This window comes from Pan troglodytes, chromosome 4, assembly GCF_028858775.2.
Source record: "Pan troglodytes isolate AG18354 chromosome 4, NHGRI_mPanTro3-v2.0_pri, whole genome shotgun sequence".
NCBI lineage: Eukaryota > Metazoa > Chordata > Mammalia > Primates > Hominidae > Pan > Pan troglodytes.
The window spans coordinates 40,668,088-40,675,005 of record NC_072402.2 but is presented as its reverse complement, the minus strand read 5'-3'; the positions used below and the strand labels follow the sequence as shown (position 1 = coordinate 40,675,005).

The following is a 6,918-nucleotide window of genomic DNA, read 5'->3' as shown; positions in this document are numbered from 1 at the left end:
TCTTAGAGGGTTTGATTAGTTCAGATTTATCATCTCAACTAGACATCTTTTGGATAGTGAGAGTGGGAGGACTAGTTAAGGAGAAGAGGGGCAGCCACAACCAAACAGCCATTGCAAGCATTTAAGCTGTGTGAGCTGAATTGGAGAGGGGAATTTGTACAGCTTGGTATAGCTGAGGATGGCCTCTTTAGAAATTACTGTGAGTCAATAATTTACAGAAAATTATTGACTACACTTTTGCTGTAATTAGAGGTAAAAAGGTATGTGTGAGCCACTAAGAAAGAACCAAGGCCCAGATACTAGAGAATCAGTTTGAGTTTTTCTCTGAAATGACCTGTGGTCACCTGTATGCTCAGCCCTCTCCAGGGTGGAACAGGCTGGACAGAAGAGAGTGAAGGATCTTTAAGCCTGCTCTCTGCCTGGGTGATCTGCTGAGCAATGAGATGCATGTGGCAGGACAGGATGTTTGATTTCAGGAGACGATACAGGATTAAATCTAAGGGGCACATCTCACACTGAAGAGCAAAACACATCAATACCAATCTCCTGAGCATTATGTTCATTGTGGAGATTTTTTTCATGACCAGTGTTTCTCGAAGTATGCTCCTACGCTAGGTAAGTCTTGAATTTATTAATTACTTTGCCAGTTAGCAAAAATAATGGGTAACCTCTACACTGGAAGCCGAGAGAAGATGGCAGATGATTTAGTTTACAATTATGTATTTAAAGCTTAACGGATTGCTTTTTTCATTTTGGTGTGCTTGGAACACAGCCCTCCTACCCCTATCCCTGCCGTTGTTTTCCATCCTGAGCAAGTTTGAGAGCTGCAGAGGGAGGTATGGGCACTCTTGCACCAGGATGTGAGTTTTCTAACAGCTGCTCCCTAAGGCCAAAAGAAGAGCCTCACACTAACAGCTGGAGTTAGGAGGCTGAATGCAAAAGATGGCTTTAATACTGCGGCTCTCAAATGAGTGTGCATTCACCCAGAGGACCTGCTTAAACAGACTGCTGGGCCCTGCCCCAGCGATTTCTGATTCTCTTGTTCTGGGGTGGGGCCGGAACGTGGCAGTTAACAGGTGCTGCTGCTGCTGCACTAATAGGTTGGAATTTCATATGAGGTGCCTGGTGGGGCTTGAATGAATGGTTTTACAAAACTGTTTATTCAGTAGCACAAGGTTGGGAAACACCTGGGGAGAGACCAAGTGTTGGCTAATAAAAATTTAATTGGAATTAACCCGAGAGATGTAATAACTAGAAAATGTTATTTGGATTTGGTGTTCCTCACACGCCCCCCTCCTGTCCCAGAACAACACTGAAGGTCTTCTCCATCTCTTCAACCTGTGGAGTGACTGCCCCAGAGAGAGGCATTTGCCATCACCTATTCCCTTTACCCTCCTGTTTGTTCCCTGCACTCTGCTGCAAAGGGCCAAATAGGGGGAAAAATTGAGCTCCTGTTAAGGGTATGTATCACTGTCCACTCCCCATCCTCACCCCACCTGCCCTATGAAGTTTGACTCCTTTGAACTGTAATGTCCCAGGATTGTAGTGCTGGAGCAGGATTAGTCCCAGGCAACAGCATTCCAGTTGGCTAATTCTGAAGCCAGTTGGCAGGGAGCATAAAAGTAGGAGGGCCTTGTGCCAGCTGCTAAGCATACAAGGTGTGTATGTGTGTGTGCGCAAGCTAACTAAGCATACGGGGTGTGTGTGTGTGTGTGTGTGTGTGTGTGTGTGTGTGTGTGTGTTGGAAGGAAAGCATCGGGAAGTAATCCAAACTAGAAGGGCTATGGTCATCTACCCTGTGTTGATTATGGAAGTCCTTTGCTTTCATGTCACTTGCAAATTTGAAGTGGGCTGGAGTGGAGGTAGGGGGGGTTGCAGTTGAGGGGGCAATTCTGTCTCCACTCTAAAATCAGCTGGGATTGTACTCAGTAGAAGCCTTGGACACAATAAAGCAAATTCAGAGTATTGTTAGCCCTGCGTGATGTGTGATGTTCTCCTGTATCCCTGAAGCTCACGAAGGAATTAACAGAGGAGCCTCTACCTTCCTGCCCATTTCACTGTCTAGACTTGGGCTATAACCTCAAAGGGCTCTTACAATGAAATCAAGCTTTGGTGCACTTCCTCAGTCCTTTCTGATCGAAGACATAACCTGTGAGCTCTCGTTCTTAAAACTTCATCTTCTAGTAACAAAAGGTACTCAGATCTGTATGGAGAGCTCGCCTACCTCAGGCCAATCCTCTTTCAACACACCTGGATGCTCTTACCCAGCGGTCCCAAACCTTTTTTTGGCACTAGTGATCGGTTTCATGGAAGACAATTTTTCTACAGATGGGGTGGGGTTGGGAGGATGATTTTGGGATGAAACAGTTCCACCTCAGGTCAGGCATTAGATTCTCATGAGTGCAACTAAATCTCTCGCATGCGCAGTTCACAATATGGTTCCTGCTCCTATGAGAATTTAATGCTGCTGCTGATCTGACAGGAGGCAGAGCTCAGCCTAATGCTCGCTCTCCGCTGCTCACCTCCTGCTGTGCAGCCTGCTTCCTAACAGGACATGGACCAGTACCTTATTCAACTGTACAACAGTTAAATAACTGAAGCTTGCTGGTATAGCCAAGAGAATGGTAATTTTAAATGGAAAGTTATTGGGGGAAAAGCCATCTTTAACTTGCTCAGGACAGCATTTAACTATGCCAGTAGAACTCAAACCTTGAACACCCCATCAGAAAAAGTTCTGGACACACACCTCCAATAATTTTGTTTTTTGAGACAGTCTCACTCTGTTGCCCAGGCTGGAGTGCAGTGACGCAATCTCAGCTCACTGCAACCTCCGTCTCCCAGGTTCAAGTGATTCTCCTACCTCAAGCCTCCCAAGTAGCTGGGATTACAGACATGCACCACCGTGCATGGCTAATTTTTATATTTTTAGTAGAGACAGGGTCTCACCATGTTGGCCAGGCTGTTAATATTTCTTGATAAATTATATACATTATCAAACAAAAAATTAAATGATAAAAACATATAAAAATAAAAGCCAAAGATTTTTTATTCTGTACTGCAGAGATAAATCTTGCCCACATTTTTTCCAGACTGAGGTCTCTGGAAGGCAGGGACTATGTCTTTTCTTGTTACCTTAAACAAGTGCCTTACATTAAAGGTCTAAGTTTGTTGAATGGCCGAGGCAATAAATTAATATACTCCACACTTATGCCAAACAGAAAACAGTCACAACAGAGGAAGGCAGTGTTGAGGGAGCTGGAAATCCAGAGACTTCCATTCCAGTCCTTGCTATGCCACTGACTAGCTGTGAGACCTTATGCTATTCACTTCCTATCTCGTCTTCAGTTTCCTTGTGAAATGACAGTTGGATTCACTGGCTTCTAAGGAGGTATCTAGCTCTACATAGTCTATGAAATGCTGTATTTATTGTGTCCTCATATAAACACAGAATCAGTTTATCATCCAAAGATGGAAACATGTATATTTTTGTAGTGGATGATATGAATCTCATGTGTATTGATACTTTAGAGAACAGCCTAGTACCTTCCACAGAGCACCACAGGGATTGTCAGCAGAGGTGACTCAGTCAATCTTTGTTTTCATCATCTCTCCTCAGCAGTTGCACAGCTAACTAGCCATAACCCTTTGCAGCCCAGACCTACTGTGGGCTGCCCTGCATTTCTTTTGACCCCTTGCTTATCTGCCACTATCTCTGGCTGGGAGAGCCGGCATCTCTTTATAAAGCTTAAGTCCTAGGGGAAAAGAAGATAATGGTGTTCCTTTTCCTGGATCTCATCCTTGCACCTTCTCATTGAAGTTAAAAACTCTTCTGCCCCTCCAGGTTCATTTACTGCTATTCACAACCTATCCATATATTTTTTTTTCACTTTTTTGCCACCTTAAACATACACTCCATTGAAACTGCTCTCTGACTTTAGGTGGGGCCTTGTGTTCTACTGGTCAGTTGAGCTGATAAGCTACAGCCTAGCTTATTAGTAGAGCTTCTAGACTAATACAACAAGCAATATCATAGTAGTTATATAATCCAAATACAAAGGAAAAGGACATATTATAGAACTGAATAACAGTTGAGGGGGTGCAGTGGCTCACGCCTGTAATCCCAGCACTTTGGAAGGCCGAGGTGGGCAGATCATCTGAGGTTGGGAGTTCGAGATGAGCCTGACCAACATGGTGAAACCCCATCTCTACTAAAAATACAAAATTAGACAGGCGCGGTGGCACATGCCTGTAATCCCAGCTACTCGGGAGGCTAAGGCAGGAGAATCGCTTGAACCCAGGAGGCAGACGTTGCAGTGAGCCGAGATTGCGCCATGCACTCCAGCCTGGACAAGAGCAAAACTCCATCTCAAAACAAAAAAAACCCCAACAAAACACCACCACCACCACCATCAGGCTCATGGCGTAATCCCAGGATTTTGGGAGGCTGAGGTGGGCAGATCACTTGAGGCCAGGAGTTCAAGACCAGCCTGGTCAACATGGAGAAACCCCCATCTCTACTAAAAACATAAAAATTAGTCTGGCGTGGTGGTGCATGCCTTTAATCCCAGCTACTCGGGAGGCTGAGGCATGAGAACCACTTGAACCCGGGAGGCGGAGGTTGCAGTGAGCTATTGCACCACTGCACTCCAGCCCGGATGACACAGCGAGACTCTGTATCAAAAAACAAAACCAAAACCATTTGACTTATTCCCTATTCAAACGAAACCAGGTGGCAAGACCCACCGATATTTCTAAAACGTGTACAATAATAATGCTCCAAAAAGTCCCTCGGTGTCTCCCATTGCTGGCAGAACGAAGATCAAACTTTACACACTTCAAGGTTTTCTACCAACTGCCTGTGGCTCTCCCCCTAGTCTTCTCCCTTACTGGTTATGTCCTGGAGGTAGACTAAACCCCAGACAAGCCAAGTAACTTACAGTTCTGCTCAAAGCCTCCAAATGTTTGCAACTTGTCATTATTCCTGTCTCTTGCTCATCTTCCTATCTCTACCATTCAAAACCCAGCACCTAGCACATATTTGTAGTTGCCTTAGTATTCCTTAGTATTTGCATAGTACTTTAAAGTTTTTAAAGCACTAAAATACATTATCTTGCTCTTCCCCAAACCACCCTGTGATGTAGCCATAGTAGGTGGCTTTGTATAATTTTATAGATTAAAATAGACTTAGACACATTAAAATGATTTGCCCAAGATAAAAGCTGTTCAAATGAGAGAGCAAGAGAACCTTTGGTCTTCTGACTTCTAAGTCTCATTCTTTCTCAGTATGTTGAACACATGGTACCCAGGAACTTGGAAATTTACTTAGAAATAACAACAACAAAAACCTACTGGATGCTAGGAATGAAAAGTGAGTCACAGACTATAAATTGTAGTTTTAAATTAAAATGAATACCATTAATGTGGTGCTATTAATGTACAGAGGTTGGTAAACTTAAAACACAGCAACAACCTATTTCCTATCTATCTTTTGAGAACTGAGAACCAAGAATTAAAAACACTTTTGTACATCTCAAATGTGGCTAAATCTATTGTTCAATGTACCTTATTCAAATGCTTCTGATCTCAAATCCTATTTCCTTTTTTTTTTTTTTAAGATGGAGTCTCACCCTGTCGCCCAGGCTGGAGTACAATGGTGCAATCTTGGCTCATTGTAACCTCTGCCTCCCGGGTTCAAATGATTCTCCTGCCTCAGCCTCCCGAGTAGCTGGGACTACAGGTGCCCGCCACCACACCCAGCTAATTTTTGTATTTTTAGTAGAGATGGGGTTTCACAATGTTGGCCAGGCTGGTCTCAAACTCCTGACCTCGTGATCCACCTGCCTCGGCCTCCCAAAGTGCTGGGATTACAGGTGTGAGCCACCGCGCCCGGGCCAGCCTATTTCCTTTAACTTTGGATACATTTCTTAAAAGCCTGGTTATGACAACAACAATGAAGGCTATATGCTGGTTATCGTTTATCTCCAATCCTTCATGGCATGTAGTAGTAGTTTAATAAATACTTGCTCTGGGAACTGTTTTAGGGTGCTGGGGAATTACTGATATCCAATTTGCTAAAGTGTTTTGGACATTGACTAAACCTTGATTTAGCTGCTGCACACAGATTCCCTGCTGCTGGACCCAGTTACCATTTAAACCTCCCAATCCTAACAACGGTAATACAGAAAAGAACCACAGTAAACCAAGCTGCAGTGAATCCAAAGCTCGCTTTATTTCCTCAGTGGTCATTCTGTGGCAGGCAGCCAACAAAACAGTGATAGTTATATTGCAGCTCATCCTTGGGTTGAAAATCTGGGATAAAATCCTTGGGCTTGTTTGTAGTAGTGTTTTATGACTCAGTTTCCTGTTTCATCCTCTGAGCTGGAGGACAGGAAGAAAGTTTAAGCACCTAATTGTGATCAAATTTCATCTTTACTGCCCTCCTTTCTGTATCTGGTGGGATTTTGTAAGACACATCGTTATAAAAGCCCCTTGACTTATGATGGGGCTACATACTGATAAGCCCCACTGTAAGTTGAAAATAAAACAATAATGTACTTTTGACAAAAGCACCTCGATTTATGATGTGGCTATGTGCTGATAAGCCCACTGCAAGTTGAAAATAACGTTAAGTTGAAAACTTTTTTTTTTGGAGACAGAGTCTTGCTGTGTCACCCAGGCTGGAGTGCAGTGGTGTAATCTCAGCTCACTGCAACTTCCACCTCCCGGGATCAAGCAATTCTCCTGACTCAGCCTCCTGAGTAGCTGGGGATTACAGGTGCGTGCCACCACACCCAGCTTTTTTATTTTTAGTAGAGACAAGGGGTTTCACCATGTTAGACAGGCTGGTCTTCAACTCCTGACCTCAGGCAATCCACCCGCCTCGGTCTTCCAAAGTGCTGGGATTACAGGTGTGAGCCG

The 6,918-nt window shown here is 44.0% G+C and overlaps 1 protein-coding gene across 2 annotated transcripts in view; it reads right to left on the bottom strand.

Moving 5' to 3' along the window:
• Positions 1–6,205: 6,205 nt before the first annotated feature.
• Positions 6,206–6,918, bottom strand: part of CERT1 (ceramide transporter 1) — a 141,503-nt gene continuing 140,790 nt past the window's right edge. For both annotated transcript variants that reach the window (XM_009449006.5, XM_054685039.2), the window contains one exon: positions 6,206–6,378. The gene's annotated coding sequence lies outside the window, so the exon portion shown is untranslated. The remainder of the gene's footprint in view (positions 6,379–6,918) is intronic.